We start from the raw sequence: 19,825 nt of genomic DNA, 5'->3' as shown, positions 1-19,825 counted from the left end.
TAGAGATTCTATGACAAACCTAGGAGTGAAACAGCTTGGATTCTATTGGAAGATGTTATTGACTCATTGGGAAGACTTCAGATACTCAATGTAATTAACTCCCTTACAGAATACTAGTTTATTTTTTTAAACAGGCTGGAATATGTATCAGGCTAAGATTTTCTTTCATTTGAGAATATTTTGCAGTTGCCTACTGGTCATCAAAATTGAGAGTGTGTATGCATGTATTCTAGAAGAAATATAAAACTCCTTTAATTTTTTTTTTTTTTTTGGTTTATATTAGAGTAGAATAGAATTAGAATAGAATAGAATAGCATTGTTAGAATAGAATTCTCAAGAAAATTTTCCTGGATGCAACTATACTTCATGATATTTCTTTGAGGAAACAACAAATCAACAAAAACTTTCCATAAAATTTAAAGAACTCACTGCATTAAGAAATATTTATTTTTATTTGGCTGTACTGGGTCTTAGTTGCAGCCTGTGGGATATTTAGTTGCTAGTTGAAGTATGTGGGGTCTTAGTTCCCTCACCAGGCTAGAACCTGTGCCCCCTGCAGTGGAAGCACAGAGTCCTAACCACTGGATTGCCAGGGAAGTCTCTTATTTCTATTTTTACATGTTTTATCCTTGTTATATCAGAAGCTCATCATTGTTCTTTTTACAATGATAATATACTTACTGTTTTATATACTTTTTTCCAATGGCCTCATTGATTCATTTACCAAGTAGATCTAATGGCTGAATTAAAAATGTAGTATCATACATGAATGAAAATGTAATATCTTAAAATACTCTGGGTTTCCCTGTGGTTCAGATGGTAAAAAATCTGCCTGCAGTGTGGAAGACCCAGGTTCTATCCCTGGGTTGGGAAGATCCCCTGGAGAAGGGAATAGCAGCCCATTCCAGTATTCTTGCCTGGAAAAATCCCGTGGACAGAGGAGCCTGGTGGGCTACAGCCCATGGGGTTGCAAAGAGTCAGACATGACTGAAGCATCTTAGCATGACATATCAGGAGTATAGCCCCTGGCAGCTAGGAGCTACTGATTTAAAGGCAGACAAAAATAACGGCCACAAAAAAATGATGTTCAAACTGGGCTACAGGAAATGCTTTTGCTACCCGGTCCTTATGCTAGTCCAGTGTTTGTCCTCTTCATTCCATGTCTTCAGATTGCACCTTTGGCATCTTTCAGCAGAGTTGTACATCACAGTGTGGACTCCCTGGTGCTAGTACTGGAGCGGCAGTGTCTCCCTGGTCTTCCACGTGGAGAATGATGCATAGGAAAGGGAGCTGAGATGTTTTCCTATGCGTTAGGGGTAGTGCAAAAGAGAGAAAGTGGGTTTGAAACCTAAGGTAAGATTTTGGCCTTTCTTGGCCTCAGGTTTTCATCTGTAAAATGGGGGTGGTAATACTTGCATTATAAGATAATGTCATGATTATATGTGGGGGGGGGGGCGGAAAGGAAGGGTGCAAACGTTTATAGCAGTGTCAGGCATGAAGTAGTTGCAGTTTGTTTCTTGCTCCTCTTTGTAAGCCTCTCTAGCACACTCAGAACAGTGTGTTTATCCCTGGAAAACGGCTATATTAGTTGTTAAGCTGCTCCAGGGACCCAGTCAATAGACTAAGAATTATGGTCCCTGGAGTAAATCGACCTATTGTTATTAAATTGCCTTGGCCCTGCTAGTTTCTGGAGTTGTCATTTTGCACTGTAATTGATTTCCAGTTTTCTTCCTATCTTTCTCTTGCAGATGTAGGCACTAGATGGCGTCATTTTACCAAGTATCAATGGCTTTCACAAACGGCATACCTTGTTCTACTTGTCCAGTGCTAAAAAAAAACAACAGTTCTTACAGTCTCCTTCAGCATAGCCATATGTTCCAGGACATCAAAGAAATCCCTTTACAATTCTGTATTTCCTTCATTTATAATAGGGAATGTGTGATGCTTAGAAATCACCCAGAATTTCACATATTTGATTTGGTTTAGAGGACAGATTTTCTTTTGGAGTAGATTAAAAGGGAAACGATAAATTTGATTGGAATAGGAAAATGAAATGTTTGAGGAGGGGTCATATAAACCTGGATTACTTTGTTTAAAGAATGGATAAGTAATCTCATGGTAGACTCTAACAATGAAGTGCTTCTGGGGAAAAGGCTAAGCAACTGTTACTCTCCACCACAGGAAGAATAGAACAAGGAGAAATGGGCTTCATGATCACAGGAGAGAGAGAAGTTAATCACAAGAAAGGATTTTTGGAACCAAGAATATGTCATATCAGAATGAAGAAAATTATCAAAGCTTTTTTTTATTAATGTGAAAAATAAATTAGTGAAGGTCTCAACATGATTATTTTGAGGATTATTTGCAGCCCTACTAGAAGACAGAGGAATGTTTTATCCTTTATTGTGATTATTTGAAACCTGACATGTGTAGGCTAGGGTGATGCTCATTGTAGTCTATTGACACAGGCTAGGATTGGATATAACTTAACAGGAGAGCAGTGATTTTAAAAGTGTCCCATTTTTATATGTATGTTACACATACACACACACATATGCTAGCAAAATGCTTGGTTTCTAAAATACATAAAAGCCGGATGAGAGGGAAGATGATGATCATAGGAAGAGAGAATCAGATGTCTTCCTTAACACTCATTTTTTAAAAATTATGTTTTATTTTTTAAAATCTTTTAATCTTATATTGGGGTATAGCTGATGAACAATGTTGTGATAGCTTCAGGTGGACAGCAGAGGGACTCAGCCATACACATGCATGTATCCACTCTCCCCAAACTCCCCTCCCATCCCGGCTGCCACCTAACATTGAGCAGAGTTCCCTGTGCTGTACAGTACTGACACTTATTGTTTTGAAACTCATTTGTTACTTATCATATGATTGTTCAGACTGTGGATACTTTGTTTTATTCCTTATTTACGCTTGCAATAGCTGATTGATCAATATAAGTACATATTTATGATTGTGTACCAAGTCCACATGAGGGCACCAATTTTTATTTTATTAACTTTCTGCAGAGATTTGTGCAGCAGTCCATCTAGAGAGTCACCCTGGGTGGATCTCCTTTTTTCCTCTCCTGCCCCACAAAATTGGTAGTCTTCCCTCCAGGGTTCCAGTTTCACCCTGGAGAAATAGCACTTGACTTTTTAAGGGCCTTCAGATTCCTCAGGGCAAATAAAATATAAGATAATAAAACTCTCCATTGCTGATAGTGACTGGCCCTCATTGCTTAGCTATATTATGCTAGCAATACTTTGTCTTTTCAAAGATTATTTAGCAGGAAGGGCTGAGGTAGAGATATTGAGAAGGTGTTAGTGATCGAAGATTGGGATGAGGTTAAAAAAAAAATCCAGTTTATGAAATAAAAACAAGGTCCTATAAAAATGAGAGAATAAGAAAGAGCTCTTTGAAGTTAAAAGTGCAATATCAGAATAACATTCAATAAAAAAGTTAAGAGAATAGAGTTGATGAAATTTCATAGAAAGGAAATAAAAGCTACAGATTTGGAAGTAGGAGAGAAACAATATGAAACTGACAGGATTGATTTAGGAGTTTCACATTCAACTGATAGCATATTTGGAAAAGGAGGAGAGAGCTGAGGAAAGGAAATTGCCATAGAAATAAAATACAAGAAATCCCATGGAGTGCCCAAACACAAGAAATAATCATAAAACAAAACCTCACATCAAGGCACATTATCACAAAGTTTCAGGACACTAGGAATCAAGAGAAGATTACTGAGAGAGTTCCTGAGAGAAGAAATACACCTCAACAAAGGGTCAGGAAAAGAATGACAGCAAACTTCTCAATAGCAATCCTGGGGGCTGTCAGGAAATGAAACATCTGAAAAAAAATATTTTTGAACTGGGACATACAGGACCCCCCTACAGTTGCCAAAATCTGTTCATGCACAAGTCCCTTATAAAAAATGGTGTGATATTTGTATATAAGCAATGCCCGTCCTTCTGTATATTTTAAATCATATCTAGATTACTTATGGTATCTGATACAATTAGTTGTAAATACAATGTAAATGCTATATAAATAGCTGCTGGTTTGCGGCAAATTCAAGTTTCGCATCTTGGAATTTTCTGGATTTTTTTTTCCTGAGTATTTTCGATCCACAGTTGGTTGAATTCTAGAATTCAATGCAGAACCCACGGATATAGAGGGCCAACTGTATAGGCAAACTAAAACTATGTGTGAAAGTGAAAGTCACTCAGTCGTGTCCAACTCTTTGAGACCTCATGGAGTATACATATACAGTCCATGGAATTCTCCAGGCCAGAATACTGGAGTGGGTAACCTTTCCCTTCTCCAGGGGAATCTTCCCAACCCAGGGATTGAACCCAGGTTTCCTGCATTGCAGGCGAATTCTTTACCAGCTGACACATGACAGCTCTTTCTTGTTGTTGTTCAGTTTCTGAGTCACGTCCAACTCTTTGAGACTCCATAGGCCAAGCACGCCAAGCTTCCCTGTCCTTCATTATCTCCCGGAGTTTACTCAAACTCACATCCATTACGATTCCATGAACTGTCTCCTGCCAGGCTCCTCTGTCCATGGGATTCTACAGGCAAGAATACTGGAGTGGGTTGGCATTCCCTTCTCCAGGGGATCTTCCCAACCCAGGGATTGAACTCATATCTCTTATGTCTCCTGCACTGGAAGGTGGATTCTTTACCAGTAGCACCACCTACAGTTAGAGAAGCCCTGACTGTGGAGTCCAGTTCCAGTTCAGTCTCTCAGTCGTGTCTGACTCTTTGTGACCCCGTGGACTGCAGCATGCCAGGCCTCCCTGTCCATCACCAACTCCCGGAGCTTACTCAAACTCATGTCCATCGAGTCAGTGATGCCATCCAACCATCTCATTCTCTGTCATCCCCTTCTCCTCCCACCTTCAATCTTTCCCAGCATCAAGATCTTTTCCAATGAGTTGCCTCTTTGAGTCAGGTGGCCAAAGGATTGGAGTTTCAGCTTCAACATCAGTCCTTCCAATGAATATTCAGAGTTGATTTCCTTTTAGATTGACTGGTTTGATTTCCTTGCAGTCCAAGGGACTCTGAAGAGTCTTCTTCAGCACGACAATTCAAAAACATAAATTCTTTGGTGCTCAGCCTTCTTTATGGTCCAACACTTGCATCTGTACATGACTACTGGAAAAAACCATGGCTTTGACTATATGGACCTTTGTTGGCAAAGTGAATGTCTTTGCTATTTAATATGTGAATTAGGTTTTTCATAACTTTTCTTCCAAGGAGCGAGCATCTTTTGATTTTCTCTTTCTTAAGAATCTACTAGAAGATGTACTTTACTAAAATAAATGAGCAAATATAGGGGACTTGGATAGCTCTTTTGATTTTTTTCCTGCTTCCTTAAAGTTTCTTTTTTTCCCTTTTGGTTTATGTCTTTCATGCAATCAATCTGCCATGATAAATGCAATTTTCTAGCCATTTTAAATGGTGGAAGCTTCCAACTTCTAAATCTGGTCTCTCTTGTATTCTTCAGATTGCTTTTTTTTTTTTTTAAATAACTACATGAGTGATATATAAATGTATTCTTCTTGCCCAAATTCAAACAATACAAAGTATACTGAGAAAAATGTAGAAGTTCCCACACACACCCACTCCTGTTCCCAATAATCAGTGACAGGAGTCTGCTGTGCCAAGATATTTCCTACCATACAATCTAAATCCATTTGAGTTAATGCAGACATAATAAACTGGCTTTCATGGAGGATCCAGAAAAAAAAAAAAAAAATCCAGTCCAGCAGTTTTTGCCCTTTTTGATTATAGATGTAATACATATACATTGTAGAAAATTTGGAAAAAACACACACTAATGTAAAAAAGAGCAAAATCATTCTGTATTCTACTATTTATAGATGACAAAAATGAGTGTTTTGAAATATTTCCTTCCATGTAGCTACAGGAATTTGGAAAAACTGAGCCAACTATTTGTAGAAAGCTGGTCTAGAAGATAATTGAAGGGTTGAAAGGTGAATTTTTAAAAAAAATTTATAGGCGTATAGTTGATTTACAATGTTGTATTAGTTTCAGGTATACAACAAAGTGATTTTTTTTTATGCATATACATATATTCACTTTTTTTAAGGTTCTTTTCTCATATAGGTTATCACAGAATATTGAGTAGAGTTCCCTGTGCTATACAGTCCTAGTTAGTTAGCTATCTTATATATCGTAGTGTGCGTATATTAATGTAAGCTCCTGATTTATGCTTCTCCCACAGTTTCTCCTTTGGTAACCATAAGTTTATTTTCAATATCTGTAAGTATCTCTGTTTTATGAATAAGCTCATTGGTATCATTTTTTAAAAAATTAGATCCCACATATGGGTGATAGCATATGATATTTGCCTTTCTCTAACTTGATAATCTCTAGGTCCATTTATGTTGCTGCAAATGGCATTGGTTCATTCTTTTTCATGCCTGAGTAATACTCCATTGTATATGTATTTTTGTGTGTGTTCCACATCTTTCTTTTAAATTTTATTTAATTAAAATTTTTTTGACCATGCCATGTGGCTTATGGAATCTTTGTTCCCTGAACCAGAGGCTGAGCACATAATAATGCTAATACTGGTATATTAACCTGGGATTGGGTTTTGAGAGTGATGGCCTGGGAGTGTACAGATTATAGAGTTAAATAAGGCAAGAGTTTGCTACAATGAATATACTTGCCTGTGGTTCAAGATTTAATGTTCTGGCAAGGGCCCTTGAAGCCAGTCTCAGTATGGTGCTGGATGGCCCCTGGAAGCTTGCAAAGGGTGATAACATACACTGCAGGAGATAGAAAGGCCAGAACTACCTCGGCATAGAATCAAACAAGGGATCAAAGTCTCAGAGCACTGAGCATATGTGCTAGTTATCAGCTTATTATCTCTTAGCTCCAAATCCACTTTTTTTCCTGGCCTTGTGATTTTGGAGCTGGACTAGGCAATCATTTTTCCTTCTCATCTGGTACAATATTAGGCTTTCACAATGGAGGGTGCTGGAGGGAATACTGCACAGCTTAGGGGAGGGAAGAGCTTCTCTTTCTGGTTTTGGCACACTTTTTTTCTTTTTCTTTTTTCCCTGTTGGTGTGGCTACTTAGCAGTGGGCAGAGGCCCGTTGGTACTCACTCCTCCACACGTTGCCGCAGGAATCCAGCAGGCTGTTTGCTGTGAACCAGCTCCAGGTCATTCAGTAAACTTTACAGGTAAGGGTAGGAGGGTGACTGGTAATCAGAACATTTTTGTCCACAGGGTTCTCCCACAGAAGCCAAGTGACTGTGGTGTAACTATGAATGAAAGGGGTGGGCATTCTTCTAGAATATTGCTACATTCATATAGCAGAAAGCAACAACAATACAAACTCCACATCTGCTGGTCAGCAACTGATCTGAATTGCCACAATGGAGAGTCATGGCCATTCACCCATTTTCCAGACCTAAGCCAGTTCACAGACTCAGAGTTCCTTGATTGAAGGGCAGCTGCATCACCTTGGGAAGGACTTTGTATTGTTACCACAAGTATATACTGTAAATCTTCTCTCAAGAACTTCCCTAATGGGACTGGTGTCTATTTGCTAGAGTAAACGTGCGTTGAGAAAAGACCTCTGGGTTTTACTAGATACTGGCTCTGTACTAATCCTAATTTCCAGGAAAGTAAAATGCTAGCAAGGCCTGGTAGTCAACGTGGGGGCTTATTGTGGTCAGATGACAAATGGAAACCAACTCACAATGGCTCCAGTTGATTCATGGACCCTTCCTGTGGTTGTTTTCCCATTTCCTGAATGTATTGAAATATACACTATTGGTAACTGCCAGAATACCTTTACTGGCTATGTTACCCAGCACGCAAGCAACCTAAACCAGCAGTAGCTAGCCACAGGGAGAGGAATCTAGAATTAACTACAGAGAATCATATATGAGTGGTATCAGTTATAGCTTCAGGACCAACTGTAGTGGTAGAGACTATGATTTGTCATACTAACTTCCTTCTGTAAAAAGAATCATACAACTAATAAGAATAATCATAAATTATAGAGCTTATATATTCTTACACTGTTCTAGGTGCTTCACATTTATAAATTCAATCTTCAAAAAAGCCAATGAAGTTGATAGTTATAGTTTTACAGATAAACTGAGACCTAAGTTGTAACTTAATGATTGAGAGTTGAGAGGGATGTTGATGATAGAATACTTTTAGCATGGAATAATCCAAAAAAGAACTCATAATAGACTTTTGATCCTTTGCTTCAAGGTGGGTTGGATGAATAGAAGATTTGGTGATGGCTGGTTGGATGCAAAAGAGAACAAGTGTTCCAGGTGGAGGGAATGGAATAAACAGATGTACAGAGGGAGCAAATAGAGATGTATTCTGGGTGAGTAATAGATATAGGAGTTTGGTTAGAGAGCAAGACTAGTGATGGGAAGGAATGGGAGATAAAATTTTAAAAGTAGAATTGGGTCATCCTGGGTAGAGTTCGGAAGTCAAGTTAAAATTTTTGAATTTTATTTTTGGCAGTTACAGGGAACGACAGGATTTTTAAGGACATATGTGACATGATCACAGTGCTCTCTAGAAGAGTGGTTTCCAAATATCAGGTGGTAAAACTAATCCTGTTCTGGCTGACTAAGAATTATTTGGGTCCTTGAAGGACATTTGCTCTTGTTAAAAACATTCATAAGATGTTGATTTACCCCCGAATGTCTTTCATATTTGTAGGACCATTTGGTTCTGTCCAAAACATTTATAAGACATTTGGTCTATGCCAGAAGGTCCTTGATATTTGGTTCTGTCCAAAACTGTTTGTAATGGACCAACTATATTCATGGATGTTTTGGATAGAACCAAGCCTCTGTGTGGATCACAACAAACTGTGGAAAATTCTGAAAGAGATGGGAATACCAGACCACCTGACCTGCCTCCTGAGAAATCTGTATACAGGTCAGGAAGCAACAGTTAGAACTGGACATGGAACAACAGACTGATTCCAAATCAGAAAAGGAGTACATCAAGGCTGTTTATTGTCACCCTGCTTATTTAACTTATATGCAGAGTACATCATGAGAAATGCTGGGCTGGATGAAGCACAAGCTGGTATCAAGATTTCTGGGAGAAATATCAATAACCTCAGGTAGGCAGATGACACCACCCTTATGGTAGAAAGCGAAGAAGAACTAAAGAGTTTCTTGATGAAAGTGAAAGAGGAGAGTGAAAAAGTTGGCTTAAAGCTCAACATTCAGTAAACTAAGATCATGGTATCCATCCAGTTCCATCACTTCATGGCAAACAGATGGGGAAACAGTGGAAACAGTGGCAGACTTTATTTTTTTGGGCTCCAACATCACTGCAGATGGTCACTGCAGCCATGAAATTAAAAGACGCTTACTCCTTGGAAGAAAAGTTATGACCAACCTAGACAGCTTGTTAAAAAGCAGAGACATTACTTTGCCAATAAAGGTCCGTCTAGTCAAGGCTATGGTTTATCTAGCAGTCATGTATGGATATGAGAGTTGGACTATAAAGAAAGCTGAGCACTGAAGAATTGATGCTTTTGAATTGTGGTGTTGGAGAAGACTCTTGAGAGTCCCTTGGACTCTCAAGGAGATCCAACTAGTCCATCCTAAAGGAAATCAGTCCTGAATATTCCTTGAAAGGATTGACGCTAAAGTTGAAACTCCAATACTTTGGCTATCTGATGTGAAGAACTGACTCATTTGAAAAGACCCTGATGCTGGGGAAGATTGAAGGCAGGAGAAGGGGGTGACAGAGGATGAGATGGTTGGATGGCAGCCACTGACTCAGTGGACTTGAGTTTGAGTAAACTCTGGGAGCTAGTGATGGACAGGGTGGCGCTGGTGTGCTGCAGTCCATGGGGTCCCAAAGAGTTGGACATGACTGAGTGACTGAACTGAACTGAACTGAAGCTTCAAGGTTCTTTTGGCACAGACAACTTGTCGTATGAACCAAATGTCTCATGGGCTTTTTGGATTGGACAAATTGTCTTCTAACCATTTGGAGACATTTAAATAATACAGACCTTTGGGACATGCCTGAGGAATGACCAAGCATATGTCTTTATTGACTGTCCTTTTCCTTCTCCCTGTGGCCAGGTTCTACTTCCACTTTTAAGTGAAGGCCCCCATTTTTCTTGTTCCTTCACATTTATTTGTGACATCAGTTAACTGTGACTTCTGGTTATGTACCTATTTCGTCTGAGGTTATTCAACTCAGACCTCAAATGTTTGGCAAACTTAGCTTTTTTCTTTTTCTGAGATGTTGCTAATCAGAGTCATGAAGATTAAAAAAACTGAGTCTTTCTGATACTTTTTAAAAAAGAGAACTTTTTGGTTTCTCTTTTTCCCTTTCTTTCCTAAGCTAAATAGTATCTGTCCTTTTAAAGGTTTAACTTCTGTCATGGTGTCAGACCTTTAGTATTCTATCAGGTCCTAGTTTGCATGTGATCCTTTGTGATAGTGGCACTCGGAATGGCATACAGTGCTTTAGATATTCTTTTTTTGAAATTAAAAAATTTTTTCAAAACTTCTTATTTTGTAATGGGGTATAACCAATCAACAGTACTGTGGTGGTTTCAGGTGAACAGCCAAGAGGACTCAGGCATACATGTACATGTATCCCTTCTCTCCCAACTCTCCTTCCTTCCAGGCTGCTGCTCTAGATATTCTGATCCACATAGACTAGAGTGGGACCATTATCCTTCCTCCCCCAGACTAGACTGGACTCTAGGTTTCATAACTCAGATGCATTCATATCACAGCAGCTCCATCATTCTGCTGCTTCTTTTAAAGCTATCACTGCTAAAGTCACTAAGACTTTCCCATTCTAGCTCTTTCTTATCTCTCTTTCAACAGTTGTATGTGCAGTTGGTTCCTAGAGAGTTAGCGGGGAACTGGGCTCACTATTTTAGCCAATTTATTATCCCATCTAGTTTTTTGGTGATGGGCAATTTAGTGTAATATTGCCACAGTTGTGATTCCATCTTTCTTTCTCTCTCTCTCTCTTTTTTTTTTTTTTGCTTAAAAAAAAATTAGCACAAAATGCTTTCTTAAAAAATGTGCTAGATTTGGTTATATTCCTTTACTTTCCCCCATAAAACTAAAAAGCAAACTGTTTTGTTTGTATATTTTGTCATCAGTCACAAAGAATAAGAACTTTCAAAATAGACTTTGGTTTTGTTCTTTAACTGACAGGGATGTGTGCTGGTCACTAGCTTTTTAAAATTTTGGATAGGTGGACACAGAAAAGAAACTTGGTACTGAGGTTGGTAAAAATGTGATAATGTATTCTTCAAAATAAATTAAGATATAATGTATATACCATAAAATTCACCCTTCAAAGTATATAATTCAGGGGGGTTTTTAGTATAGGGTTGGCCAAAAAGTTTGTTTGGGCTTTTCCATAACTTCTTCCAGAAAAACCCAAACAAACTTTTTGGCCAACTCAATATATTCACAAGGTTGTGAAAACTATCTCCACTAATTCCAGAACATTTCCATTACCTCCAAAGAAATTTTGTACCAGCTAACAATCACTATACAAGCCTCTTTGATCCAAGCCCCACTGGATTCTGCCTTCCTGCTATTATCTATACAGATTCCTGGGACACACCTGTGTGGAGCTTTGAGCCTTGCACTCCGAGAGCTGGCTGGCACAGGTTTTCATTGGCAGCCTAAATTGTGCAGAGGAGAATCTTGCATTTACAGTGTCCCAACTCTTCATCTATTCAACTATACTGGATTCTTAGGAAGAGGTGAACTCATTTTTGACAGAAAATGAGAATTTTTTCCAACATCATTTCTTCCACCTGGGTTTCAGCTTTTTCAATATTTATACTTCTCTTTACAGCCAGATGCCCATTCTCTTTAAAGAAAAGAATCAAAATAGAAGTTGAGCAGTTCTACTTTCTCTATGATCTGCTATCACACCATAGTCTCTACTTGACAGATTTACATCTTCCATGTTCCTGCCCCAAACAAAATCACAAAAAAATCTTACTTTTCTGTACTGTCTTTTGCATCACTTGTGCATTCTCGGGCTTCCTTGGTGGCTCAGCTTGTAAAGAATCCACCTGCAATGTGGGAGACCTGTGTTCGATCTCTGGGTTGGGAAGATTCCCCCGGAGAAGGGAACAGCTACCACTCCAGTATTCTGGCCTGGAGAATTCCACTGACTGAATAGTCCTTGGGGTCACAAAGAATCAGACAGGACTGAGGGACTTTGACTTTGACTTTCTCTTCATGCTGGGCTTCAGCCTTCCTGACATAATTCCCATTTGATCTGTGCCAAATTTTGCATGTAATTTTGACCGTCAGTCCCTTGACCCTGTCCATGGTATGTACATTCTAAATCTGAACTTGCTAGGACACTTTGTATGTAGCCACATTGATCCTTGCTCTCTTTTTTCCTTTCCAGGAATCATTTCTGGAAGTTAGGTCTGAATTTTATTGTTGAAAGTCCTATCCTTCCTGCAAAATCTCCTCTTGTTAGGACCACAGACTATGGACCCAGAGCTATGCTTTCTTCCTGCCATAGGGCAAGAGGACTTGCCTCTGACTATACCAGCTCTCCCTTCCATAATGTTCATCATTCCCAGGATGACAAAGTCCCTTGCTCCCCAAGGTTCCTGTTACTTCATCCTCAGCAAACAATTCTCCCATGTTGGTCCAGAAGAGTAGTATTAGTCTCATTATATCCTCCACCTCTGAGAGATCATACTATCAGGTTGGATTTGTCAGATGTACCTTCATGAATGGACTTGGACATTACCTTTCTAAGACATTTGTAGTATGTGATCATTTCTTTTATAAACATTCATGAAGTGTAACTTGTATAAATCAACCTGAGAGCAGGGATGAAAGGAAGAGAGGAAGTTGTATCCTGAGCTGATGGAGAGCTGGGCCACATAGGCATATAACTTTTTTCTCCAGAACATGATGCTATTTTAATCACTACTTTTTGGGAGTTGTTAGGTAATTTATTTACTTTTCCATAGAGATAGATGATTAGGTTAGAATTCTAGTGTTACCATAGCTATATGACTTTGGGCAAATGACCTATCCTTTCTAAGTTTAGTTTTCTTTGTAGAATGAGAATGAGAACACCTAGCTCATAGTATTTGTCATAGATTAAAGATGTCTGCAATTTTTTTGACCACTCCTCCCACTGAGAGGTAAAATCTATGTCTCTGCTCCTTAAATCTGGGCTCTATGGTTGCTTGACCAATAGGATATAGTAGAAGTGACAATGTGCCAGTTTCTAGTATAAGAGACTGGCAACTTCTACTTCCCCTTTTTAGGAAAAATTTCTCTAAGTATCCTGAGCCACCATGTAAGAAGTCCATATACCCTGAGAACACCATGCTAGGGCCTCAGTGTAAGACAGTCCTAGCTGAACTCAATCTTCCAGCCATCTCCACCAAGGCTATAAACATGCAAATGAAGCCATCTAGGACCTTCCAACCAGCCCATCAGCTGAATACCACCCAGTGATTCATTGATGGCAGTTGATTTCATGTGGAACAAAGGAATTGTCCAACTGAGTCTTGATTGAATTCTTGAATCACAGATTCATAAAATATAAAGTTTATTGTCTTAAGTTATTCAGTGTATGGTGTGATAGAAAATTAGAATTGGGTACCTGGAAGTGGGGTGCTTCTCTACTAAAACCCTGAAATGTATGGCTTTGGGACTAGGCAGTAAGCAGAAGCTAGAAGGCCTTGAGGAGCCTATTGATAAAATCTGGAAGACCATTGAAGATAAAAGCTGGTGAATTCTGGAAAGAGGGAGAAATTTGGTTTTGGAGGTTGGAGAAAATGTGATCCTTGTTGTGTAATGGAGGAAAGTTAGACAATATTGTTGTCTTCAGTAATGTGGAAAAATAGAACAACCTGACAAACTGGTGGGTTTGGCTCAAGAGATTTACTGGCAGCATACTGAAGGTGCCAGTTGGTTTCTTTGGACCACTGATAATAAGGTATGGATGTGCTGTGCTTAATTGCTCAGTCATTGACTCTCAGCGACCCCATGGACTGTAGCCTGCCAGGCTCCTCTGTCCATGGGGATTCTCCAGGCAAGAATACTGGAGTGGGTTGCCATGCCCTCCTCCAGGGGATCTTCCCAAGTCAGGGATCAAATCCAGGTCTCCCGCATTTCAGGTGAATTCTTTACTGACTGAGCCACCAAAGTTTTGGATGGAGAGACTAAAGTGTGAAAAAAAAAAAAAAAGAACTTTTGCAGTATTCAAACAATTTTTAAAGGAACTATAAGGACTTGGGATTTAATGGGTTTGAAAATAAACCTTTCTCATTCCCTTCCTCTCCATTGGCAAAAGACCTTTGAAGTAAGATCATATAAATAATATGGCTGTAAGACCCTTTGTTAATCTTCTAGAATGATTTAAAATAAGTCTAGAACTAGAAAAAAGGCTTCTAATTATTCAGCCCAAGGCAAAATAATTATGAATCACTCTGATTTGGCCCAAGGCAGAGAATTAAAGAGATTAAATATATTTAAAGAGATTTGTCAGTGTGACTTTTGTTTAATGAAGTAGATTCCAGTGAAATTCATAGAAATCCCACAAAGTTTTTAAGAGAATTGAATTGATGGACACTCCATCAACTTTGACTGAAAGGGACAAAGATAATTCAAAATAAAAAGAGCTCTTAAATTTCAGTGGGCAAGAAGCTATTAAGAAGGCTACTAAACTACAACCACAGGTTAGTTCTTAGGAAAAAGGCAACTTGGTTCAGAGAATGGAATCAAGTGATGTGGAACACAAGTCCTAGGGAACATGACTGGACCCTAATCCAGGCACTGATGATGTTTGCATGCTAAGTTGCTTCAGTTGTGTCTGACTCTTTGAGACCCTATGGAGTGTAGCCTGCCAGGTTCCTCTGTCCATGGGGATTCTCCAAGCAAGAATATTGGAGTGGGTTGCCATGCTCTCCTCCAGGGGATCTTCCCAGCCCAGGGATAGAACCTGTGTCTCTTATCTCCCCTGTGTTGGTGGGTGGATTCTTTACTATTATTGCCACTTGGAAGTTCATATTTAACATAATCTTATATTATTTAGAATTATGGCCTTTATTGGACTTCCTAGGTGGCGCCAGTGGTAAAGAACTGGTCTGCCAATGCAGGCAACATAGGAGACGCGAGTTTGATCCCTGGGTTGGGAATATTCTCTGGTAACTCATTCTAGTATTCTTGCCTGGAGAATCCCATGGACAGAGGAACCTGGTGGGCTACAGTCCATTGGGTTGCAAAGAGTCAGACACGACTAAAGTGACTTATCACAAATGCACATGGCTTTTATGGATTCGTGTTTGAGATAGTTTGATAGATGCAAGATGCTTTTAGTCTTTAAAGGATATCCCAAAGACTTCCCTGGTAGTTCAGTGGATAAAGAATCTGCCTGCAATGCTGGAGACACAGGAGACATGGGTTCGATCCCTGGGTCAGGAAGATCCCTAAGAGAAAGAAATGGCAACCCACTCCAGTATTCTTGCCTGAAAAATCCCATGGACAGAGAAGCCTGGCCGGCTACAGTCCAAAGGGTTGCAAAGAGTCAGGCATGACTGAGTGACTAAGCACGCACATTGTTTTTTGAATAGACTCTCAATTCCATTCATACCTGTGTAACTGGGAGCCTTCATCTCAATTGCAGGTCCCACAGTTTTCACTGGCGTGACTCTTAGAAGTGAGTATACCTGCTGTTTGCTCGAAATCTCATCTAAAATGTCTTTTTAGTGTGCAGCAAATGTGACTAATGGAGAATCTCAATGCTGTAATTCTCAAGATCTAGATTATATATGGAATCTGATGTTTTATATGTCAGTAATCTTTCATCAAACTTTATTTAAAAAATTTTTAGTTTTGAAAAATTTATTGGAGTATAGCTGATTTACAATGTTGTGTTAGTTTCAAGTGTATAGTACATTTTTTCAGTTATACATATACATATAATTCTTTCTGAGATTCTTTTCTCATATAGATTATCACAGAGTATTGAGTAGAGTTCCCTGTGCTATGCAGTAGGTCCTTGTAGGTTATTTATCTTATATATAGTAGTGTGTGTATGTTAATCCCAAACTCCTGATTTATCCCTCCCCCACTGTGTTTCCCCTTTGGTAACCATAAGTTTGTTTTTGAAGTCTGTAAGTCTGTTTCTGTTTTATAAATAAGTTCATTTATATCATTAAAAAATATTGATTCCTCTTTCATGGAACTTTAGAGCAAGCCAGGGCAGGAATAAGTAGGGGAGACTGAAAAGCTTAAAGAAAAATAACAGTTAATTGAATCACCCAGTTAGAAAATTGTAGGAAAATGCTTGTTGAGCTTTTCTGATCTTTAGAAAGAAAAATAAATAATGAAACCTGACAATAAAGACATGAAGAGCTAATTTTTAATTTCAATTTGTCTTTCTGAATGATACCTCTTTGGTCTTTTATGACGGATAAATTATATTTGAAATGAAATCTCTTAAATGAGTCATCTTTTGGGTAGTTATTTTATACACCTTTAAAATGCATTTTGCTTCTTTGTAGGGGGTGGGCTAGAAAGATGAATTCTGAAGTTGAGAGGAAAATAATTTCAGGAGGTAATGGATGAACTTGGTCTGGAAGATTAATCAGGGCAGTTGCAAGAGAGTGCCAAATGCATAACGGGAGTAGAACTAAATATCTGATTGTAATTAAAACTTTAGGTTTCTAATGGCTGCATGAAAGATATTTTAATAAACGTGAAATGCACTTTCTAAATGGCACGCTAACTTTTAATGACTTGGGTGTTTTGTTTGATTAGTAACCTGGACTGTTAAATTAAAGCCAACTGCAAGTGCATGATAAAATATTGATGGTTTCAGGCAAATGAATTGGGGGAGTTATGCTTGACAGATTTTTTGTATCATTAAGGATTTTAACTGGTGGAAAATATATATTGCTGGTGCTTAAAGATAGTTAAAGAGGATCTTCCTGTTTATATGACCTCGTTTTAATTTTACAGTAATAATAAGGAGGAAATCTGAATTATTCACAGATGGTTGGTCAAGAGAGGTCACTTAATTAAAATAGTGTTATTTTAATTACACCTGTTTCACATTCCTGGAATAGGAAATTAAATATTTTGAAGCATTTGATTATTTCTGTTTCACAGAGTACCTGGACTTTTGCTGACTCTTGTGAAGGCCTGAGATTGTTCTGTGTAAGGCTTTTACTTCTTGTTAGGTAGAAGTTTTGCTTTTAGAATTAGGACTTTAAAAAGAACGTCTATATGTATCAGCGTCACTTTGCTGTACTGCAGAGATTGACACAACAATATAAATAAACTATGCTTCAATAAAAAAGCTTTTTTAAAAAAATCAGAATTAAAAAAAACTTTTTTCAGTGATAGGTTTAGAAATAATTCAAGAAGATTTACACACACACACATACTTATATACATATATGCACACCTATATTCTTTTAAATGTAGGACAATTCTTAGGAGGATTTATTAGAAGATATTAATATAAAGCATGGTTACTTCTAGGAAGTCAAACTGGGGAGTCAAAAGTTTGGGAGATTTTATTTCTTATTCTTTTTTGGAAAATAGAGTCTGTTTTGCAATGAGATTTCCTTAGTTTCATAAAAAAATTTTCTCTTTGAAATCCAGATTTAGGTTTTAACAATTCAACTGTTCCTTTTCATGCCTCTTTCCCCATAACAGAGAATTTTCTTGATTTGTCAGATAAAGTGGTTGATTTTAAGGAGCTTTCTCCCCTTCTTCTATTCCTCTAACCATTCATCCATCCTCAAATATTTAGCGTTCAATGTCTCTGACTGCTTTTTATAGCCTAAGTCGAAGTAACTCTTTGAAAAAGACCTGCATTCTCAGTGTGGCTCTCTAGAATTTGTCTCTGATAGGACTGGAGCTGTGGGAAGATAGGAAAAAGGCGAAACTTTGAGAAGATGGAGGAATTTTGCAAAGGATGTTAGGACAGCGATTCGGGGTGGCCTAGGCTTTGCATGCCTCGATATTCCCTTTTGTAGAAGGAAAACATGTGTGCCTCAACTTTTGAGAGATGTATAAAGTGCCAGAAGGACATCTGGAGGGGAAACAGTGGAATGGCCTTTTCTTTTTCTTTTTTTAGGGTTGCCATGTAACACCACTTAAAATCTACTGTGTATGATTATCATTATTTCATAACAGAAAAGACATTTTACCACACATACAAAATAGAAAAACAACTTCCTCCCTACTAATTCTCCTAAAACAAATGGAGAAGGGCTGTTTCCTAAAGAAAGGTGCCAGCCTTTCCCAGGGTGCTGACCTCTGGGTGCTTCAGGAGCATAGGCTGTTTGAGGTTGAAAGGACAGGGAGATTGTTGGACAGTATTACACACACACACACACACACACACTTCTGTCCTATGCTTGCTTCTCAAATGATCGAACCTTAAGGGATTGAAGAATATGAAATTAACTCAAGTTTTCCATTTACTTTTTGCTCTTAGTTTCTAGTTTTCACACCTTTCTGGGCCTCTCAACTATGAAAAGAAGATACATATTCTGTTGTTCAGGATAATAAACAAATGTTCAACTACTATATTAAAGTGTGATTTTTTTTTTTACCACTCTGAACGAATTGTAGTTGGATTTATTTTTGAGTTAGCTAATTCTCATATTAATAAATAGTAAATGGTAGTAGTAACAATAATAACAATAATAACAAACTACAATTCATTGAATTCTCATTGTGCTGAGTGCTTGTACATACATTATGTCATCTAATTTCTTTTGCAACCCTATGAAGTGGGCTAAATTTTACAGATGAAGAAACTGAGAAGTTTCTTTCAGAGAAACTTTCAGAGAAGTTAAGCAGCTTAATTTTTTTTACATTTCTATCTACCTATCTATTCTTTTTCAGATTCTTTTCCTTTATAGGTTATTACAAAATATCAAGTAGAATTCTCTGTGCTATTTAGTAGGTCCTTTTTTTAATTTTATACATGTACATGTATGTGCTAATCTCAAACTCCTAATTTATCCCTCCCTCCACTCCCTTTCCCTTTTGGCAGCCATAAGTTTGCTTTCTAGGTCTGTTGCCCATTACTTTAAATCAGACTCTTTGTCCTGACTTTGGTCAAGGCCGTTTCCCTCTCTGTTCCACCCAACCTTACCAACCTTGTTTCTCTCTGCTTCCAACACACACCTTCTTCTGTGGTCAGATGTTTCTACTCTGTCTCTCTTGTCTTTTTTCATTTGAGTTCTCTCTTGCTCCTCTCCTTATTTTCTTTCCCCCCTTCTTTCATCAACTAATAATTTCTGAGTGTCCATCATGTGCTGTGTCTCTGGAGCTAGAACTGTGAAAAACCTAAGACACCTTCCTGCCTCCAGGGAGCTTATAATCTTGATTAAAATTTCCCATGTGTGTTATGCTCATTTTTTCCTCTTAGTTTTGTTATAGTTTGTTTCATCCAGCTGAAAGCTGTTCCTTTCCCTTCCAGCCACCTAAACTGTGTTCATCATTGAAGGCCTCACTCACGTTTTCTTTTTCAGGCATGTGCTCCAAAGGCCTCAATACACTTCTAGTCCCGAACGCCTTTAGTTCACAGTCATCACTGCATAATTGAACTTTCATTTTTCTTTCTCATGCTGTGCTGATGCTATTATATTTCTGAGAGCCAGAAATATGTCTTATCTGTATACTAATATCCATATATATAGATACTAATATGTATATAATATTTTGACCTCTTTCTCTCTCTGTGTATATAAAAACCCTTGGCACCTTCATCTTTAAAACTTCTCA

The sequence above is a fragment of the Dama dama genome, chromosome 13, assembly GCF_033118175.1.
Source record: "Dama dama isolate Ldn47 chromosome 13, ASM3311817v1, whole genome shotgun sequence".
NCBI lineage: Eukaryota > Metazoa > Chordata > Mammalia > Artiodactyla > Cervidae > Dama > Dama dama.
Note: the sequence above shows the minus strand (reverse complement) of the source record.